General features: G+C 47.8%; 1 protein-coding gene across 4 annotated transcripts in view; it reads left to right on the top strand.

Moving 5' to 3' along the window:
- The window catches only part of CAMTA1 (calmodulin binding transcription activator 1), a 696,897-nt gene that overhangs the window by 146,122 nt on the left and 532,221 nt on the right, over positions 1 to 18,554 (top strand). The gene's annotated exons all lie outside the window — the stretch shown is intronic.

The raw sequence follows: 18,554 nt of genomic DNA, 5'->3' as shown, positions 1-18,554 counted from the left end.
TGGGTCATGTGGCCAGCATGACTAAGCCGCTTCTGGCGAACCAGAGCAGCACATGGAAACACTGTTTACCTTCCCGCCAGAGCGGTACCTATTTATCTACTTGCACTTTGACGTGCTTTCGAACTGCTAGGTTGGCAGGAGCAGGGACAGAGCAACGGGAGCACACCCTGTCGTGGGGATTCGAATCACCGACCTTCTGATTGGCAAGTCCTAGGCTCTGTGGTTTAACCCACAGCGCCACCCGCGTCCCTATATACAAGGGAACCCCCCCCCCCAAAAAAAAGTGGTTTAGCGCTTGGAGTGCTTGTGTTGACAGAGCCTGTGCTTTAGTGGGTTGTGGTTGGGTGGGGAGTCAGCATCAGAGAGAGAAATCTCTGCAGGAAAGGGTCTCCCATTTCAATACCATTATTAGTATTTAAGGTTTTGAGCATTTAAAAGTGCAGCCAGTCTGCACACAGGTCAGTGGAGCACAAGGCATGCCACTGAGTGTTTGCTGTGAATCACATCACAGAAGAAGTTGAGGGGACAATTGGGCTACTCTTTGCTGAAGCCTGAGAGATACTGAGGGTTTTGGACTGGGAATCCAAATCAGCCTCAGCACCACTCGCTTAACAGTGGACTATGTTGCAGTCTTCCAGCCTGTCTCAAACTTGGGTCCCCAGATATTGTTGGACTACATTTTCCACCATCCCTGATAATGGTCCTTGTAACACTTGCAAGAAGAAGAAGAGTTTGGATTTGATATCCCGCTTTATCACTACCCTAAGGAGTCTCAAAGCGGCTAAAGAATCTCCTTTCCCTTCCTCCCCCACAACAAACACTCTGTGAGTTGAGTGGGGCTGAGAGACTTCAGAGAAGTGTGACTAGCCCAAGGTTACCCAGCAGCTGCATGTGGAGGAGCGGGGAAGCAAACCCGGTTCACCAGATTACGAGTCTACTGCTCTTAACCATTACACCACACTGGCTGTTATACCCAATTTCACACTGGTTGTTATACCCAATTTCAGCCAAAGAGTGGTCTCACCGCACAGGGTTGTTGTAAAACACCCAGAGCCTGACTTTCGGTATTCAGTGTGAGCTATACTGCAGGGCTGTGATAAGCCACTCTTTCTCAGTGCCAGCCCTTTTGGATTAGCAGGGTTTTTTGGAGGGGAGGGGATGAACTGCATGTGCAGTTCTCCTTCTGCTACATTTGGGATTTGTTGGGGTGTGGTGGGAACCCCTCTGTCCAGGCCTAGCCTTATTAAAATGCTGTATTTCTCCATTAGTTTCCCTGAGCAGTTTACACTTCTGTCTTGCAGGATGCTTAAAAACAGCTCCCCAGTTTGAAACAGGAACTGTCTTATCCAGACAATGAGATGGTCCTTTCTACACTTTATATGCTGACTTGTCTCTTCCTTCCAGCACCTTCAGTTCCCACTGCTCAGTCTTCATTGGGTTGATTTCGGTAGTTCTTGCATCCCCCTCCCTTTAATTTTTCTGTAGTCCTGCCAATGTTGGGATCCTCCTGAGCCTGGTGACCCCCTCCCCATTTTCATGTGGGTGCAGCTGCTGTTTTGGCGCTGGGCGCTGGGTATCGGAAGTAAAATGTCATGTTGGGGTTCATGGCATAATGTCCGAGGCTAGTTCTCCCTTAACTTTAGCCCAATTGAGCAAGAAAACATTAAGTAGCAGCTTTGTTAGATATACAATGCAGCTGGTCTCTTCTTAAACCAAAGATCTTTTTTTAACGCCACCATAAAGCATCCGAAGGTATTTCCAAGCCAGATTGCGCCTGTATTCTTAGCAGACATTTTGATTGATCCATAAACCAACTTGCTGGTTCCTGAGAAGCCATGCAGTAGAATGTGATCTTAGGAGCACGGATACCTCCATCTGTTTTCCTGAGCACAAGTCATTTGTATCAGGATGCGAGGGAGGATACGGGAGGTGCATACGGATCTCCTAATCAGCTTAATGGCCCCTTGCACTGCCTGTGTGTGAATCTGTAAACAGGGGTAAAAAAAAAGGTATGCGGGTGGCACTGTGCTCTAAACCACTGAGCCTCTTGGGCTTGCTGATCGGAAGGTCGGCGATTTGAATCCGCGTGGTGGGGTGAGCTCCCGTTCCTCTGTCCCAGCTTCTGCCAACCTATCAGCTTGAAAGCACACCAGTGCAAGGAGATAAATAGGTACCGGTGTGTCAGGAAGGTAAATGGTGTTTCTGTGCGCTCTGGCTTCCGTCACAGTGCCCTATTGCTCCAGTAGTGGTTTAGTCATGCTGGCCACATAACCCAGAAAAACTGTCTGTGGACAAACGCCGGCTCCCTCAGCCTGAAACGAGATGAGCGCCGCAACCCCATAGTCACCTTTGACTGGACTTAACCATCCAGGGGTCCTTTACTGTACCTTTTTAAACAGGGGGGACAGTCACCTCCTGTTCTTACATTGGGGCCTTTAATTGCAAAAACTTGGCTCTCTGGTTTTGACATGATTTTGAGTTCAGAACATATCCTCTAAAATGCTCGCAGTTCCTCCCAGTTTTGCATCACACATAGACTTGATGGGCCCACTCCATCATTGGGAGGGTGATTTCATACTCTCCAACATTTCCCTGATGAAAATAGGGATGTCCTATTTAACAACAACAATAATTTTATTATTTATACCCTGCCTATCTGACTGGGTTGTCCCAGTCCCTCTGGGTGGCTCCCAACATATATAAAAACATAACAGAACATTAAACATTAAGCCGCTTCCCTATGCAGGGCTGCCTTCAGATGTCTTCTAAAGGTTGTCTAGTTACTTAGCTCATTGACTCAGGGGTTGCATAACTCCAGACCCTCCAACATTTCTCTGATAAAAATAGAGACATCCTAAGGAAAAGTGGGGCATTCTGAGATCACATCAGAAACCAGGACGACTTCTGTAAATCCAGGACTGTCCCTGGAAAATAGGGACACTTGGAAGGTCTGGGATTTTAACATTAACACATTAAAAGAACAGCCAATCAAGGACCGGCCCTACAAAGAACTTTCCAGTTGGAGCGGGAATCCGCTAATTTTCAGCTTCTCTGCTGTATTCAGGAGCGAGCCTTTCTGATTTAATTCTGTTTTTCAAGCTGAACAAGTAACCACAATAAAACAGAACGAAATCCAGGACAGTTACTGATGGAAGCAATTGATGAATTGCAAGCGGTTGGAGCATGGATATTAAATTGGCATCATCCTTATCCGATAGATGAAGAAGAATGACCCGGCTTAATAGTGATCAGAGGTAAACAGCTAGAGCCCTATTCATCTTGCTTGGAAACACACGATATTTCTCGATGCAAAATGATTCTATTCTTTGAGACACAGAAAAGATATGAGTTCAGAAAACGTGGGAGGGGGTGGGAGGTTGTTCTGCATTTGATCTGCCTCGTCTTCGGAATTAACAAGCGCCCCGGGATGTTTCATGGCTGCACTTTCTCCTCCAACTCCCAGCAGTCCCAGTAGCCAGCATGACCAATGGTCAGGGATGATGGGCATTGTAGTCTGGCAACATTTGGAAGGCCTCAGCAGCCTCCTCTGTTTTGCTGTCCTATCAGGGAATTCAGAGTATGGGGCTTTCAAAATGTTTTCCTTGTAGGCAGGTGCTAGCCAGATCTTCAACCTCCTTAGCTTCAGAGGTGGACCACACAAGGTGATCTTGCTATTTTTTGGGTGTGTGTGTGTGACGTTTTCCCTTTCCAAAGCAGATAGGTTTTGGGAGAAACAACCATGTTTCCTTGGGGTATGTTCTACAATGGAACAGGCTGATCAGACAGAGCTTAAGGACATAAGAAGTTGTCTTGCTGGATCAGAGGAAAGATCTCCCTAGTCCAGGACTCTGTTTCCTACAGTGATGCTTCCAGGAAGCACACAGCTGAAGGCAGAGCCTCCAAGGAACTAGGATTCACAGGCTCATTGCCCAGCCCTGTCTCTCCATCCCATCTGAATCAGGAGAGGCTGTTTTGGGGTAAGTGGAAGCAGCCATTGGCTGCGTGACAGCTAATAAGCTGAGACTGAATATGAAGGCACTGATGGTTGGGTTGTTCCCAGATCTGAGAGGTAGCTAGGTGGCCTGTTCTGAACAGAGTCACATTCCCCCAAAGGAGCTAGTTTGTCAACTGAGGAAGCTTCTTCTGCAAACACAGCCACTAGAGGCCCAGGTGGCCTCAGGGGCAAGGCATACCTAGTTCCCTCTCCAGCTGGTTTGCCAGCTGCAGCTCTTCCTGGACCAGTATAACCTAGCATAAGAAGCTAAGAATAGCACACTGGATCAGGCCAGTGGCCCATCTTGTCCAGCACCCTGCTCCAACCGGACGCCACTCTAAATGCTCTGCTAACCTCCTGCTTAGATCATTGCAATGCACTCTGTGAGTCCTTGATGTCAGCCTGGAAACTGCATCTAATGGAGATTGCAGCTGTCAGGCTACGTGGGATCATTTCACATGGATCATAAAAGAGCTTCTTTGGCTTCCCCGGCCAAATTCAAGGTGTTGACCTTAGTGTGTGAAGCTGTACACCTGTTGGGGCCCCCTGCCCTGCCCACCAAGTATCTGAAGCAGCTCCTGGTCCATCATCTGCCTTGACATCTACCAGGGAGCTCTTGCCGGAGCTTCCATTGATGACCATGGGCCGTTCTGCCATGCCATGGGACTGGGCCTTCTCTGATAATGGTGTCTTGCTTGTGGAACTCCCATCCACTGGAGCCACGATCGTCTCCGTTTTGCTGATGCCATTTTAGCATCTGCTGAAGACCCAGCTGTCCCTGTGGACTTCTGGGGAAAGCTGAGTCAGCTCTTCTTTTTGCTGTAGGAGTGATGTATTGCCACATTTGTGGAAGACTCATTGGCGATTCCAAGGCATTAACGTAAAGTCTGCACACACTCCTGGGTGGTTTGAAAATGTCAGAACATATGAAAGGCCCTGTTGGGTCAGTTTTCTGTTCCCACGGTGGCTCAAAGAAGAAGAAGAAGAAGAGTTTGGATTTGATATCCCGCCTTTCACTCCCTTTAAGGTGTCTCAAAGCGGCTAACATTCTCCTTTCCCTTCCCCCCCCACAACAAACACTCTGTGAGGTGAGTGGGGCTGAGAGACTGTGACTGGCCCAAGGTCACCCAGCAGCTGCAAGTGGAGGAGCGGAGACACGAACCCGGTTACCCAGATTACGTGACTATCGCTCTTAACCACTACACCACACTGGCAGGAGTGCAACAGCAACTCTCCCCATTTACAGGCCACAGCAGCTGGCATTTGGAGGTATTTACTCTGAGACAACTCAGTTGGCAGAGCATGAGACTCTTAATCTCAGGGTCGTGGGTTGAGCCCCATGTTGGGCCAAAGTGGGGGTTGGACTAGATGACCCTCATGGTCCCTCCCAACTCTACAACTCTGCAATTCAATGATTCTACTGCCTCCAGCAGTGGAGGGAGAACCGAGCTATCATACGATGATGATAATACATATAACTGTTCCTAGCGTTGTCTACCCACTGCCCTGCTTAATGAGGATTTTTATTTGTGTTGCATATCAACATGTAAGCAGTTAAGCTTGCAAATGGTGGGGATACTCTGCAGGAAGTTGCCTTTGTGTTTATGTGTGTTTAAAAGATGCATGAAAAGATATGTATCGCTTAAAACAATCCTCATTTCCTTTTTGTTATGGCATTATTATTATTATTATTATTATTATTTGCATTTGTTGGGAATGAACTCTCTGAATTCTTAAAGTCATCCATTCTGGGACTGGCGGCTTAAATGGAAGGCTGTTAAGGCAACCTTCCCCAAAAGAAGCCCTTTCAAAGCCTCTCTCTCCCCCTCTTCAAATACCAAGAGCTTAAAGGTTCAGACCCAGTGAACTGTATGTAAAGAGGGATCATGTGAGTGAAGACTTTAAGATGAATGATGTGAAGGCGCCGTCAGAAATGCTTCAGCCTTCCTTGGCTTGTTCTAATGGAATCTCAAAAATAGCAGCAAGAGGGGCTTAAGGAAACCTGGCATTTCTCCAAGCACCCGTCTGCGGTGCTGATTTTAGCAGGCATGGCTTACTCCCCCAAAAGGACTCTGGGATCTGTAGTTTTGTGTGTAAGGTAAAGGTAAAGGGACCCCTGACCATTAGGTCCAGTCGTGACTGACTCTGTGGTTGCGGCGCTCATCTCGCTTTACTGCCAAGGGAGCCGGCATACAGCTTCCGGGTCATGTGGCCAGCATGATTAAGCCGCTTCTGGCGAACCAGAGCAGTGTACGGAAACACCGTTTACCTTCCCGCCAGAGCGGTACCTATTTATCTACTTGCACTTTGAGGTGCTTTCAAACTCCTAGGTTGGCAGGAGCTGGGAACGAGCAACAGGAGCTCACCTCGTTGCAGGGCTTCGAACCGCCAACCTTCTGATCGACAAGTCCTAGGCTCTGTGGTTTAACCCACAGTGCCGCCCACATCCCTATAGTTTTGTGTGTAGTTGCCAGGAATTATCCATCTAACGGGTGAAGAATGGTCAACCTTTGGGGAGCATGCCAGCAGTGAGAAGGGGCAGGGGCAAAAGTGGACAGGGTTAGACTCTTATTTTTTGGCGGTACGCTGCATCCCACCCATGTGGAAACCAAAAGGTTGCTACAACCTCCTCTCTCCACCCAGCCCAGCAATAGGCATGATCATAACTCAGGGGCGCATTCTGAGCTGGTGCAGAGCAGGGCTGGTGCCAGGCTTGGCCTGGCAAGGGAGCCGAACAGAGAGTTTGGGAAGGGAGGGCGCATCTGGCCCCTGCCTCTGTGGCTCCCCAACCCTGCATTAGATGGTTTCCACTTCTGCTCACAGCTATTGCTGTTGTTATCGTTTATTTATATAGTGCCATCAACGTATACGGCTCTGTACACAGTTAAAACAAGAAATGCTACCCTGAAGAGCGTGCAGTCTGAAACAGTTGTTATGCTACGGAAATAGCCGTTTGCCTCCGCAGTGCAGACAATGCGGAAGCTGTGAGAGTCATGGGTCCAGCGTGGCCATGCTTCATCCATGTAATTCTCCCCTTAGGGGAACTCATGTGCAGGAAGATGCTCAGGCGGCATGAGCATATCTAAAGGCTGCTCGTACTGCAAGTTCCCCTTTGGGCTTTACAGGGAACATGCATGGAGCCTGTGTTGTTGTTTTTTGAAAGATTTTCATGGATAACAAGGGATAACCTACAACTTCTCTGTTTTCAATTCATAGAGTCCTTTCTACAGGTCAGTTATGTCTTCTTCTTCCTCTTCCTCCTCCTCCTCCTCCTCCTCCTCCTCTTCTTCTTCTTCTTCTTCTTCTTCTTCTTCTTCTTCTTCTTCTTCTTCTTCCTCTTCTTTCGTGATCACTCGTAGCCGAGTAAGATTGTCTTCCATAAACACGGTTTTAAGAGTGAGTCTGTAAGTGAATGTGGAGGCCAATTCTGGATCCACACGTCCTTCCACCGTGGGGACATTGGTTTCCGGGTGGGAGTTGATCACGGTGTGGATTTGCCAAGCGTGCCTTCCTCTTAGCACGTTTCTTCCTTGCATCCTGAGTTCAAGGGTCTTCAAAGCCCATGACACCTTTGGTGAAGGCTGTTCTCCAACTGGAGTGCTCACAGGCCAGTGTTTCCCAGTTGTCAGTATTTATACTACATTTTTAAAGATTTGCCTTGATACTGCTGTCATAGACATTGTGAGGTTGAGGGGATGGGGTGGGAGAGAGAGTCAGGCCCCTGCCTCTGTGGCTCCCCAACCATGCATTAGATGGTTTCCAAAGGGTGGGTAATGATCTTTCATTCTTTTGCAGAGTTTTTGAGTCAGCACCACCGGGGTAGGTTCTTTGTTTGCCTGTTTGTTTTTGTCGTGGTGCGAGAGGTTGCAGAGTCCAGAGCAGGGTTGGTTGCATTCAGTTGACTGCAGTGAGTTTCATTTGTGGGTGTGAGGGGATGAGGGGTGGTTGGGTCAAATCAGAAACAGCCCTACTAGAAAAGCTAAGCAACAAATTGAAACTAGTGTGGAGACAAACAAAAGAGGATGCCTTCAAGCCGGTGAGGCTCCCCTTTAATTCCTAGACAACCCAACAAGACAACGACCTAACCATGTATAAACAACATGGAACCTGTGTTCAAGAACCTCATTCCTCAGTGTGGGTGTGTTGGGAACATGGCACCCAAATCCGTTCTGAGGCCACCCATTTATTTGATTTATACCCCGCCTCTTCTCCAAGGAGCTCGTGGCTCTTTTCCTCCTCGTTTTATCCTCACAACAACCCTGTGAGGTAGGTTAGGCTGAGCGAGAGCACAACTGACTGAGCTGGAGAGATTTGAAAACTGGTTTTCCCCAGGGCCCTAGTCTGACTCTCTAACCACTACACCACACTGAGTCCTCAGTCTTGAAAAATTTCACTTCCATGGTGGATGCATGAAAGCAGAGAACATACCCCTCCCACTCCCCTCCCAACCATTGCATAAGCAGCAGCAAGCCCCCCATCCCAAGTTGGAGTTATGACACATGGAGGGTACCAATGGGCACAGCCTGGATTTGTGTTGAAGGAGGGCAGGCCTTTTGTTGGGGGGGGGCAGAACCTCAGTTAGCTATGGATTTTTTAAATTTAGGGTGGCAGCTGCCCCTCCCTGCCCCCCTTGGCTACGCCCATGGAGGGTACCCTGAAACAGCTGGCTGATATGGGGGAAGTTGCCCAGGACCCATAAAGAGACATATTGCTTGTGCTTGGACACGTGTGAACACCTTCCAGGGTACAGATATTCCCACCCACCCCCTGTCTAGCGTAATGATGTGTGCCTTGGTAGTGGTGGTTTCAGAGGGGCTGCACGCATTCAGTACCCCCAGTTTGAGACATCTGGTTCCCTTCAGTAATGACTGATTTCCATTCAGAAACAGCCCTTCCAATGAGCCACGCTGTGGCCATCTCCCTGCTGGGCTGCCCAGAGTTAAAAGCCCCAGCTGTGTGGAACAGAGATCTGATTGCTGGTGGGTTTCCTTCCTTCCTTCCTTCTCTCTCTCTCTCTCTCTCTCTTCCCCCACCCCCTCGTCCTCTTTTTGGTAATGGTAATGATGAATGGTGTTTCAGCCCGGCCGCGACAGTGAAAAATGTGACAGCAGAATCCAGCAGGATGGAGCCGGGGTCCCCACTGAACTGGAACCAGATCAGCTGATTTGGAGACGTCTCTCGCCATGGGCACCTCTTTGAGTCTTGCCAGAAGCACTGGTGGACAGATGTTGGAGGCAGGCTTGGCTCCCCCCTCCCTCTCCCCCCTTTGCAATAATCAAAAGCAACCGTTTACGGAGTGTAGAGAACCTCAGAACATTTATCTAGTGCTTAACCTTTGGAAACTCTTCCTCTTGCATGAGCTGTTGTGTTGGGGATATACTGTGACAGCAGAAAGCTGGAAGCAAGGCCGATGATTATCCCGTAGTGTCTGATGCCAGGAAGGAGGGGAGGCTGAACAGGACCAGGAATAAAGCCCATAGAAAATAGAGGGAAGCAGAACGGGGCTCCTTCCCACATGCTGGCAATGTATGCTGGGGAAGTAGAGTTGTGCAGCTGCTGCTATTATTATTATTATTATTATTATTATTATTATTATTATTATTATTATTTATGTGCCCTTCACCAAAAGGCTCCAGGGCAGGGTACAGCCGTACAAAATACAGCATTAAGACCACTTTGAAACAAATCACAAGAACAACTAGAGTGGGTCCAAATATATATACAATCTCATGTGTCAAAGGGCAGAGTAACGAGTAAAAAAACTGTGTAATGAAATTGCCAGGCACACCTCTGTGGGGAGGGGGGGCTGCCTCAGAGATGCTGCTGTCCTGGGTCACTTCACCCAATCTCTGAGGAGGGTACTTTCTGCTGCTGTTATCACCCAAGGGGATCTGTGAGGAAGGAGGTGGCCTTTCAGGTATTTGGGGCCTAAGGCATATAAGGCTGTAAACACCTTGAATTAAGTCCTGGAGATGAACTGGCAACCAGTGGAACTGTTTTTAAACTGGGTTTATACGATTACCCAGTCAGTAATCTGGTTGCTGCAATTTGGAGTGGTTGAAGGGTGGATCTACACACAGGAAAAACCCGCTATAAATAAGTCAGAAATTAATTGTTATATATATATAAAGGCTACATAAATATCTCATAGAATTTTTTTTAAAATATTTTTTTGCTCTCCAGCGCTATCTGGTGTTGCACATTTATAACTTGTTCAAAACATTGTCTTTTGACTAAGGGAGCTGAGTCCGAAGTTCAAAGTCATCTTCAAGGGCAGCTCCACGTACAGTGCATTGCAGTAATCCTGTTTGGAAGTGTGGAGTGCAATGGCCACGTCATTTTGATTGATTGATTGATTGATTGAGTTAGTTAGTTAGTTAATTAGTTAGTTAGTTAGTTAGTTTTATTTATTAAATTTGTATACAACTCTTCATCCGTAGATCTCAGGGCAGTTCACAACATAAAAATACAAAATACATAATAAGAACAAGAACAAACCAATAACCCCCCCCTCGCCCCCACCCCTCCCACATCTCTGAGCTGCCTGAGGCCGCCTGAGCCTCCCATGAGAGTGTTGGGTATGGTAGCACCCACAAGCTAGAGACCTGCTCCTTCCAGAATAGGCTGTCTTCCTATCTCCCAGACGTAAGAACTTGGAACACCTCTGTCTTTTCAGGATTCAGCTTCAATTTTAGGGAAGTGAGGGGTCACACAGGCAGAGCTGAACCAAGGCTACTCTTCCACACACCTTCCCATCAAATTCAGCACAATAAGAGAGCGAATATCCATGCACGCCCCTGGTTGTTGCCTGTGTGCGAATGTTGCAGCGTTTTGTTTGCAAAATCTCGAAACCATTCACAGGTTAGTAGGGCGATCTTTCGGATTGGGGAATTCCAGATGGGGAAGGGCTGGTAAGCAGCATTCCTTCCAGGGGAAGGAACGGGAAGGGAGCTTGGGGAAGGCGTTGCCTCCTCCGTGTCTCCTTAAAATGAATGGCATTGAATTAGTAATAGGGGCCTGCTTTAATATTCATAGCCTGCTACTTACGCAAGCCAAAAATATTTTCGCTTTTATGTCCTGCATGAAATTGTAAAGGAGAGGGCGATTTCATGGCAGCCGTGGGCGTAATGAGTTGCAGAGGAGCCTGATCTTGTACATTAATCAGCATTTGTTAGCCACCTTCTCCCAACCTGACCTAGAAGAGCTCTCCCTGCCTTAAAAAGAAACAAAAGAAGACGACTTGCTCTTTTCTTAGGCTCAAGGATGGAGTTTGCCATTTATCCTCCCATGAGTCTATCCTCCTCTCGTGTTCCGCCCAAGTTCCTTAGTGTGCATAGGCCTGCCAGATTGTCACCCGGGGGTCTCCCCAGCTAAAGTGGGGCATTTCAGTTGTGGAGAATAGCCTCCCTAAGGAGGCTCACCTGGCACCATCTTTGTCATCCTTTCAGTGGCTGGTGGAGAAGACCTCTATGTTCCACCAGGCCTTGGCCATCATTGGTCAAAGTCTGGGCAGCTCTGAATGAACAGATCTGCCTCTTCGATTTGAGGGTGCAGTGGGCTTTTTGCTTTCTTTGCATCTGTACTCATGGCTTGATGCCTTACTTTGCATTTCAGTTTTTAAAAAATACTTAATTATTGCAACTTTCCCAGAAAACTTAAGGTTATGGAACGGCCCACCAATAAATAAATGAAACAAATGCCTCTTGTGCTGGGGGGGGGGGGGGTATTGTGTCGGCTGGCATTCCTGGCTGCCCTCCTTGCCCAGAGACTATCCAATGAATTTGAAGCTGTATCTCTCTCTGTAGCCTTTTTTTACCACTGGAAAAAAGACAAGTTGTGGTGATGTGTGTGGAGGAGAGAGAGGGATGGGAGCAGAAGAAGACCCGAAAGGGTTTGCAAAGGGCAAGAGAGACCCGCTGGATGCTTTTCAGGGAAGCTGCAAGCACTTGAGAATATTCTTGCAGGCTGGTGCTTGGCTCTTCATTCCCTGAGAAAACTGCAAAGAGAAGGGCTGATGAAAGACAGTTGGACTGAGAGGCCCTTTTTAGATTTGCTTCACCATTTGGGACTGTCTGGTTGTTTCCTGACACAAGGCTCAGCGGCAAAAAGGCCTCTGGGTTCAACTCTGAGCCATAAAGTGTGGTGTGTTGTCATTACAGGAACGCGGAGGTTTTCCTTCGTCGCCTTAGTATTCACAGGGAATTTTGGCTTTTGCGTCTTTTCTTCAAGAAAAGCTCTTTCTGATTTTGTGAGCCTCCCCCCCCCCAATTGCCGCTCTGTAACTTGGTTGAATTCCCCCCGACTTTCATCCTTTGTGCTGAAAGCAAGATGTATTTAATTGCCTTTGTAATGGACTTATTTATACTCTCTGTGTGTTGGGGATGGGGGGAGGTTATGAAGAAGGATTTTGCGAGGTTGTTGGCTCATATTATTCCACTGAGAGGGCAGCCAAGGGTCAAAAGATTATGGAGATAATGTATGTGAAAGGCTTTGATCTCTCCTGATGAAGCTGTAGGAAGGAGGAGGGGTGCTCTTCTTAATTTTGAGGCATTTGGAGGAAAAGGGAGTGGAAGGACGTGAGATGAGTCCTGCTGGATCAGGGAGCCCATCTAGTCCAGCATCCTGCTCTCACAGTGGCCAACCAGATGCCTCTTCTGAGAAAGCCTCAAGGAGGACCTGTACACAATAGCTCTCTCTCCTCCTGTGGCTCCTTTAAGCAAATGGACTGCAAGAAGATCAAACCAATCCATTCTTAAGGAAATCAGCCCTGAGTGCTCACTGGAAGGACAAATCCTGAAGCTGAGGCTCCAGTACATTGGCCACCTCATGAGAAGAGAAGACTCCCTGGAAAAGACCCTGATGTTGGGAAAGATGGAGGGCACAAGGAGAAGGGGACGACAGAGGACGAGATAGTTGGACAGTGTTCTCGAAGCTACCAGGATGAGTTTGACCAAACTGCGGGAGGCAGTGGAAGACAGGAGTGCCTGGCGTGCTCTGGTCCATGGGGTCACGAAGAGTCGGACACGACTAAATGACTAAACAACAACAACTTCAAGGGTTTACCCTATGTAATCCTGATGCAGCATCCAAACTCTTCTGCTGATCTTCCAGCACCCAGTGCCTGGTTTTGCTCAGACTCCCCCCACTCCAATCCAGCAAGGTTCTGTTTATTTTTCTTGCACATCCCCCCACCCCGAGGCTCTCTTGCTGAGAGTTGCAATTTAGAGCTAGGCTTTGGAGTAACTTGCTCACTACGGAAAGCTGTTGTCCAAATGTGGGAGTCAACACTAGCCTTCTCGCTAATGCTGATCCATTGCCCTGATGGCTTTGCTCTGCCTCCATGGCCAGAGGCAATAGTGCTTCTAAATACAAGTTGCTGGAAACCAAAGGAGGGGAGAGGGCTCTTGTGCTTGAGTCCTGCTTGAAGGTTTCCTCCTGGGGCCTCTAGGTGGCCACTGTGAGGACAAGATGTTAGGCTCAATCAGGCATAGGCAAACTCCGGCCCTCCAGGTTTTTGGGACTACAATTCCCATCATCCCTGACTACTGGTCCTGTTAGCTAGGGATGATGGGAATTGTAGTCCCAAACATCTAGAGGGCCAGAGTTTGCCTATGTGGGCCATTGGGTGATCCAGCAAGGCTCTTCTTGTGTTCTTAGGTTCTTACCTGGTCACTAGCTGAGTGTGCTTTATCCACCTAGCTATGGTGTGATGGGCCCACTCCTTCTGGATTTTGGGTGAACCAGTGCTTTTCACTGACCTCTGAATGAGTCTGAATCCCAGGCAGCTGTGCTTCGTTGCACCTTCTCTGCCGTGGCTCCATTCAGCATACAATATTCCCCCAAGAAGAGTTGTTTTTAGCATCACCTGTGCTTGGGAGCACTTGGAAGTTCTTGCTTACGCCGGTGCATTTTTAGGGCATGATCCCTGACCTTTGGTGATGCTCATGGGGAGTTGTAATCCATCAGTATCCAGGCAGCGCACCATTTGATGGACTCTTCTGTCAAAACACACCTTCCCCACCCTCTTGCATGGGGGGAGGGCAAATTTCCTTTGGGATGCGTGGTTCTTTCCCTCAAACCATCCCATGCGCTGCCGTTCCAGAAGGCTTCATGCACTGGACAGAGCAGGATCTAGACCATGAAGATCCTCTCTCGGACTCAATGGCTTGGCCTTCCTTGTGACCCCTTGCCGGTTTTCAAATGGCATCTGCTCAGGAGAGATGGTAGCTGGCGGAATTGTATGGATCCGGGATTATATGAGTGTCTGGTTATAATGGCCCCTTCGGCGCCATTATGGTTTAGCCTTGTAAACAGCATACATTTTAAGAGCTGCTTTAATATGTGCTTATACAACGGCCGCTAATGGGCCCTCCATATTCATTAAATCTATCAAGAGCTTCGTGTAATAGTTTTCTTTTGAAAACAAGCGTAAAAACTGTTAACACCGAGGTTTTGTAGCCCTTGTGGTCAGGCTCCACCCAGGCCGCCTCCTTCCTGCCTTTTACCACCCTTCCCTTGAAACAAGCCAGTGCATTAGGGCACATTAGGAGGGAAGCTAATGCTTGTGGCTTTGCAGGCAGAGAGCTGGGGACGAGAACAGCAAAGGAAGAGGCTGGTTTCCGTCACAGCAGAGAGAGCAGATGGTGCTTTTCCAGCATCTTGTTTGGATTTCAGAGGGGTCACTTCTTCTGGATGTAGGGCAGAGCCAGGTCCAGCTGATCTAATGGAAGTTCTCAAGATGAAGCCTTCACCTCCCTCTCTCCTCCATTTCCTGTTTGTTACAAGGCCCTTATTTTGTGTGAGAGTCAGAGCGTGAGCTTAAGGTGAGATCCCTGCAGCTGGATGAGGCCAAAGGACAATCTATTTTTATATTTATTTTTTATTTATTACACTGATATACTACACTACCTTTTCCTCCAAGGAACCTAAGGTGGTGTAACATGTTTCTCTTCCTCCTTTTCATCCTCACAACAGCCCTGTGAAGTAGGTTAGGCTGAGAGATGGCGACTGGCCCAAGGTCGCTCGCTGAACTTTATAAAAAGAACCCTCAGAGTGCTTTGTGAAAAAGTTAAAGCAACAAAAGCAAGAGAAATCGACAAACAAGAGCTTAAAACATACAAAAAGTTAAAATAGTAAAACAGGTTAAAGTTCCACATCAACTTTCTAAGCAGCTGGGTGGGCTTGTCCAAGCAGAAATGCTTTTAGCAGGTGCCAAAAATAATGCAGCAGAGGCTCCTGTCTGATATCAATAGGCAGGGAGTTCCAAAGTGCAGCTGCTGCCATACTAAAAGACTGAGTTCTTCCAAAATGTACGTCTGTATTCTTACAGGAAAAGAGACTGTCTTTAGTGCTTCGTGCTGAGTTAGGACACAACCCAACTTCTTCACATCATGAATTTGCAGGGTTTGCTGACACAAGATGCAGCGATGGCCAACAACTTGGATGGCTTTAGAAGGCAAATTCAAGAAGGATAATTCTAGCCCTGGTGGCTGTGTTCCATCTCCAGGCTTGGTGAGCCTCTGAATGCCCATTGCTGCCAGAGATCACAAGCAGGATGAAAGCTTGCACCCTCATCCTCCTGCTTGCTAGTTTCCCATGGGCATCCGGTTAGCCACTGCAAGGACGGATGAGATGCTGAAGCTGATCAAGTTATTACAAATGCAGAATGGGTATCATGTGGCGCTGGTAGTAGTGCAAATTCCACTAACTGAAGTGGTCAAGTGGCCACATGTGGGGTAAGGTGGTCTCATAGGCAAACTGGTCCCAAGTTGTTGACATGTGAGATAAAGGGCCATCATAGTGTGTCAAGTTTATCTTTATTGTGTTTTAATATTGTAACCAGGCCTGGGACCTTATGGTTAAGGGTGGGACATTAACAACAACAACAACAACAACAACAACAACAACAACAACAACAACAACAACATGAATGGCAGTGGTAGTGGAGGGGGGCATTTCACAGAGCTGCCCATCTTCAAAGGAACTGAGTTTCGGTCTCTTGTAGCTCTGATATGTCCCAGCACAATCACTCTTAACATAATTTTGGCAATGATTTAATGTGCATCATCTTCTTCTTTTCTTTTTTCTTTTTTTCCAGAAAGCATTTTAATTCCCTGTTTGAAATGGGAAGGGGGGGATCCCTCTCCACCATAAATCAGAGGCTGAATCTTTTAACATTTACAGTTTTAAATGAATTCCTGCCGAGAGTCTCTTAAGCCAGATTTATATCTGATTTTGCATTGAACTGTGTCGTTATGAGGGCCTGGAAAAAAATCTCGTAGAAAATTAGGCGTAATGCGGAAACATGCTGAAGAGACAGTTCTTCAGAAATGTGGAACGTTATTATGTTTCAGGGATATTGGAGGGAGGATATGCAAAAAAGAACAATTACCATGGACATTTTCCTTTTAATGATCCTTGTACAATTCTTTGGCAGAAAGGTTTGCTGATGCCTCGTTATAGATAAAGGAAAATTGAGGGAGCGATGAGACTGGCCCCAAACGGTGTCCGAACAAAGAGGAGGGCATTGAGCAGAGCAAGACATGTGCGATCAGCTCAACCAGTCGGATGAATGTTTGTTCCCTGGACCAGGGATGGGCTGACGTCTCTTGCATGAGTCGCTCGTACATCTCGAGTTTACAAGGCTGTCTTGACAGTTGAGGCAGAGCTAATCTGCGCTGAGGGATCCTGAGTCTGCATTCTTGCTTCAGCAGATGGAGGAAGTGCCTTGCTGGATCCGGTTTTTACATTATTTTAAATATATTTCTCCAGCATTCTTTGGAAGAATGCCAGATGGAAGTGAGGATCGACTTGGAAGCTGAATAGTGGCCTGACCTTTGCTTATTTATTGCCTTCACATCCCACCTTTTTCTCTAGGGAGCTCAAGACGGAATAATAATAATAATAATAATAATAATAATAATAATAATAATTTATTCCCCACCCATCTGGCTGGGTCTCCCCAGCCACTCTGGGCGGCTTCCAACAAAATATTAAAATACAGTAATGCATCAAACATTAAAAGCTTCCCTAAACAGGGCTGCCTTGAGATGTCTTCTAAATGTCTGGTAGTTGTTGTTCTCTTTGACATCTGGTGGGAGGGCGTTCCACAGGGAGGGCGCCACTACTGAGAAGGCCCTCTGCCTGGTTCCCTGTAACTTGGCTTCTCGCAGTGAGGGAACCGCCAGAAGGCTCTCGGTGCTGGACCTCAGTGTCCAGGCAGAATGATGGGGATGAAGACACTCCTTCAGATATACTGGACCAAGGCCGTTTAGGGCTTTAAAGGTATGCTGTTCTCTCCCCCCTCCCTCACTTAATCCCTATAACAACCCTGTGAGGTAGGCTAGGCTGAGAGACAGCGACTGGCCCCCAAGGTCACCCTGTGGGCTTTATGGCTGAACGGGGATTTGAACCCCAATTTACCAGGTCCTAGTCTGATGCTCTAACCATTAAGACGCACTATCTCTCTACCTTCTCTCCTCCCTGTCTGAAATATGCAAGGATCCCTTATGGCAGGGAGGGGAAACAGGCCTTCTTAGGGCACACCCTCTCTCCACAGGCCACACCCCTCTCCACAGGCCCCGCCCCTTAACATCCCTGTGTTCCACCTTCCCTGGATGTGTTTGCCTAGCTCGGATGTGTCTTTTGACTTGGAATAAAGCCTCTTGCATGTCAGGATGGGGACAGAGATGTGCATAGGCATTTCTGACTGTCACGTGGTTGGAATGTGGCCTAATGTATTAATGTGGGTTGCAGCATCCCCTTTTGCCATCTGTGTCCGCCCCCCACCCTTGTTGTTTTGGGATTGGGCAAAGGCACAGATTTTGCTCCCTATGATGACATTCCCCTCACATGTAGGTCCTCTGTCCTCCTCGGTTCTTCACTGGAATGAGTGGCAGCCCTTGAAGGCTCTGCTGGGAGGTGGTCTGGGATAAAACCCTCCACAGAAGTTTACCTCGCCCCTCCCAGAGTGCTGGGATGGGTGGGGAATCCAGCAGCCTTGAATCATGGAATTAATCCAATCCTTCCTGCATCCGGGATTACTTTCCTTTTGCCGCACAGGTGCGTTATGGGGAAAATCCTCATAGCGGGAGCCTCGTTAGTCTCTGATACGTGGGTAGACAAACTAAGGCCTGCGGGCCAGATCCGGCCCAATCGCCTTCTAAATCCAGCCCGTGGACAGTCTGCGAATCAGTGTGTTTTTACATGAGTAGAATGTGCCCTTTTATTTAAAATGCATCTCTGGGTTATTTGTGGGGTCTGCCTGGTGTTTTTACATGAGTAGAATGTGTGCTTTTATTTAAAATGCATCTCTGGGTTATTTGTGGGGCATAGGAATTTGTTCAATTTCCCCCCTCAAATATAGTCCAGCCCCCCATAAGGTCTGAGGGACAGTGCGCTGTCCCCCTGCTGAAAAAATTAGCTGACCCCTGCTCTAATCGATCTCATCACTGTACTAGTCTAATGAAGATTGCAATCCCATGCGAGGTGGAAGTAACTCCCATTGAACTTAATGGGTGGTCCTGAATAAACATGCCCTGGGATAGGCCTCAGAGGTTCC

This window comes from Podarcis tiliguerta (assembly GCF_965153285.1).
Source record: "Podarcis tiliguerta genome assembly, chromosome: 8".
NCBI lineage: Eukaryota > Metazoa > Chordata > Lepidosauria > Squamata > Lacertidae > Podarcis > Podarcis tiliguerta.
Note: the sequence above shows the minus strand (reverse complement) of the source record. Positions and strands in the feature narration are given on the sequence as shown.